The sequence below is a fragment of the Rhopalosiphum padi genome, chromosome 1 (genome assembly GCF_020882245.1).
Source record: "Rhopalosiphum padi isolate XX-2018 chromosome 1, ASM2088224v1, whole genome shotgun sequence".
NCBI lineage: Eukaryota > Metazoa > Arthropoda > Insecta > Hemiptera > Aphididae > Rhopalosiphum > Rhopalosiphum padi.
Window position 1 is genome coordinate 35,762,701 of NC_083597.1, and position 4,565 is coordinate 35,767,265.

Here is a 4,565-nt window from a genome sequence, read left to right on the forward strand (position 1 = left end):
GTATAATATGTTATGGGTCGTAATGTACCTACGCGTAATGGCCTCTGCGAGCTGGTGTCGACATTTTGAACTTTGTCGATGAAAAATTATTTTGAATACGGGCAAAATTCGTAGTCGAATACACGCGTAGTGACCGATGATTTGACGAATGATTTGGATCTATACAAAATTCCAAAACAACTTTCAGGTTTTCAACGTTATGAATCGCACAATATATAAAGTGATTCGCCGAATCGGCGAAAAAGGCGATTGACCGAATTCTTTGCTTTTAGTAATGAGTTTGTTCAAATTTAAATTTTTGTAATTTTAAATGAAGTATAATTATTTCGATAATATTTTTATTATTTATACCATTTAAGGAATGTAATGTGCTGATAAAAACTTACAAAATGTCTGTTTTGCCTTCAAATGAGACTACTATTTTTGACTGTAAATTTTTATACACAGATGATTTTTTTTTAATGTTGATTTATTCCCAATTAGAATTATATAATGAGTAGTTTTTAAGATCTTCAAGTAATTATGTAGGTGCTATTTAGATAGTAGGGTTGATAGGGTTGAACTACAGTCATATGAAACTTTGATGATTTAAAAATTATTGATTCTCATTTGAAAATGTGATATTATGATAATTCATATTTAAATTTTAAAAATTACGTACGTATTTAATAAAAAATTATAAACAGATTATCAAGTTATGGACAAATTCGCATTGTGAAAATTTGTTAAGTTTATCTATGTTTCAATATTTTTTCTAGTATGCGTCTGTATTAAATACACATCATAGGTACATGTTTTAACACTGGCTTGTTTAATATCCTAATATTGTCAAATAATCATTTGCTTTGATTAGAACCGTTATAAATCTCGACGCGCAAACAATCGTAAACACGTACAGTAACAACGGACACCTAACCTACAATGGGAACATGAAGTTTTCTGTACTTATACTTTATAGTAATCTAAAAGGGCGTAGGTGACCACGACTGGTGAATCACCCTATATGAGTGTGTTATAAGTATATATATATATATATAGATAGATACCGCGTTGTACCGCGACTTTATCGCACGGACATCGCGGGTGATGTGCGTCGGGCAAGTCTATACGGATAGGCCAATCGGCGCATCGGCGACGTGGATATAGCGAGCGCGCGCGCCATCAAGATACGGCGACCGCGTCGACTAATTGCCCAAAGACATACCGCGCGCGCCCGCCTGCACATTGTTCGACTTACGGAATCGAACTCGTTTTTTAAACGTTAATGTAGATCTATTGTTGTTGTTGTTGTCGTCGTCGTAGTCGTTGCCCGCGCGTCCATATTAAATATATTACCGTACGATCAACGGAATGCGCCCGGTCCGTACTTTATATTATTATTATTATTATCATCATCGTCATCGTCTCTATTATTTTGATCATAATATATTATCAGACACCTCTATTTATCTGACATATAAATAGGTATATTATATTACGCGTTTGAGCGTGTTGTCTCTGCTCGCGCGTATACTATTATTATTCTAATATCGAAAACAATCGGATATTTTGTCAAACGCGAACACAATGAATCGTAGTGCTGTACTATTGGATGCATTTCTGCAGCAGAAGCAGCAAAAACAGCACAGGCATAACATAATACTGGTGCATTACTCGCGGTGCATGTTATTTATTTATATATTTTTTTAATGTGTACAGGTTGTACACCTCTCCTGCGGCGTGTAGCGCCCAAAGGCCTATAAGGACATCGCCGCGTGAAACGGCACTCGAAAACAAAACAGAAACAAAAACAAAATATGTTATCTCTGCGATTGAACACGTCGAGAAGCCACCGCCACCTCCACCGCCGCCGCCGCCACGCTCGTACGTACCCATACTATGCGTCTGTACCTATATATATAACACACATATATATATATAACACGTATAATACGACTATAATACACGCACACGACCTCTTGTTGCACCTTTCGCGCCTTATTATTATTATTATCGTCGCCGCCGCCGTCGTTATATTATTATTGTATAGGTATATTATATAGGCACTCGAACCGCTGGCGCGCGCGACCCGATCATAACAAATCGATGCCGCCGCGACCATCGGATAACAATTATTGTGTTTCTCGTCGTCGTTTTCTTTTTCCTCTCCAAACGACACGTACCGGTTCCCACATTCGACTGTGGTCGTTGCACTGGACTCGACCGTATACCTACATTGGCAGTTGGCACCTATACATTACATATTATATTGTGTGTAATAATATATATTATTTATTCTCTATATAGATGCGAACTGAGAGTATAAAATAATTCTCATAAGCGCATTATCGCCGCGGAGAATAGTATTCTCATTTCGTATGAAAGTGTTGCTTAATATAATATTTAAAATAGCTTTATGACTATAAAAATGTCGGTAAACTAGATAGGTAGATACTAATAATAAGGGATGTATAATGCTCACTCAGATCATCTCGTGCAGTGACTTAAAATCGGGGCGTGGGAGTTAGTTAGATCTAGTGGAACGTTAGTACAGTTGATATATTTATAAGCTTTTCTAAATTCTATTATTGTTTTGCTAAAAAAAAATTAGATGATTTATCCAATACCGGATCCAATATAGGCTTCATAACCTAGGTAACATATTCTGTATATAATTTTTATTATTCAGAATATATTATCGATTTTTTTTAAGAGAATATTTTAGGATATAGAACATTTTAGATTTTTTACAGATCGTACTCAAGTGCTCTTTTAATAACTCAAACAGTCATAAAAAAAACTAAAATAAAATTTTTCAAAATTATAAAATTATGAGTAGGTTTGCTAACTAGTTTATCCACAATACACCGAAAAATGTCTATAAACATAAATAAAATATTTTCAAAGTTTACGTTGAATATTTGAATTAGATAAAAAGTAGGTACTATGACAAAAATATCTATAATTTATTAGAATTCACAATTTTTTTTGGAGCATATATTTTAATGCATTATTTTGATACTTTTTAAAGCATAGTTTCAAGCAGATTAATAAGTTTTTATTGCATAAAATATCCGTAATAATTTTCCAATTGTAAACGTATACTGAAATTAATACACATCTCCTCATAAGTCTTCATTCGAGAGCACGTGTGGGCGTTAGGCGTAAGGGTTGAAAAAACAGATATCAAAAAATGTGACGTATTTTCATTTTGTTTCGGGATCATATTTATCGCTGCTGCAGTGTCACATACTGCTATAATAAGTTTTGTCTGGTTTAGCGGTCTAGCGTTCATTCGCGTTCTTTCAAACACATATTACCTAAACCCGCTGCTTGTAAATTTATAAAACCACGAGCGCGATCAACGATTTACGATTGGAGCCACAAAGATCGCATATCGTAGGTATATTATATAATATCGGCGTAACGCCCCTTTTTAAAGGAACAGAGTTACGGTAAAAAATGAAATATACAAAATATAGCCGGCCGTAGGATCGTATTATATACGTAGATATAATATTATTAATACGGATAACCGCGCCTTTAGCCGCCCTCTAATATCCGCCCTGTGTCTAGCGTCTACCTGTCTCCGTAATATTACGATGTAATAATATTATATTATATTGAATGTATAGATGCCGGACGCGCTGCTGTTTCTGGTGCTACGATTGATGGTCGAAATCGGCAGGGGCGGACACCGTAGACGGGAAGTTTAATATATGCGTGTTCACATCAAAATATTACAGTCTACTCGAGATGGACGGGGAACCACGAAATCCACTCTTCGTGGGTTTGTTAAATTTGTAATTATTTAATAATATTATTATGCAATAGAAAAAACGGTAAATACCGTTGTATGTCTGCACACACAGCCGACGTGATTTCTTGTGGCCGCAACTTCCCGCTTCCGTCGCACCACCACCACCACTGCGCGTACTATGATGATTTGATATATTTTATTATACAGGTCCGATATTCAGTGTGAAGAGTATTTTTTAGATTCTGCCTAACAGTCGTACACGATTTACCACAGCACTCAATATATAACCTTAATCAAAGTGTTTTCCCATAATATAACAATATAGCATACGCAGGCTTAGTAACTTAAAACAAATAAAATAAATTAAAAAATAAAATAAATTGATGTATTTATTTATATTAAATATATTTCCAAATTATTGGAATATAATAATAAGAACTAGACAACATATTAAAAACTAAACTTGATATAAAACAATTGTTGAGGAATGAGGAGTGAGAACTATCAATATATACACATATTAAAACAGTGAGATCCGCTTAATGCGATCGCATTGGTTCAGATCATTTTGATTCTATTAACCGGTTGATTCCATAAAACATTTTTTTTTATTGATGAGTTTATATTTATATGTATGTTTAAAATTAGATTAAAATAAGGTGAAGAAACTATCTATTTTTGATTGTACTTGAGAATCTACTAATTTAATTTTCATATAAGACTGAAATTAAAATCCATATTCAGTTAATGTAATACATGATTTTTAATTATTTAAACATAAATACATAATAATGTATGTACATATTGTACATTTGTACCTATACCT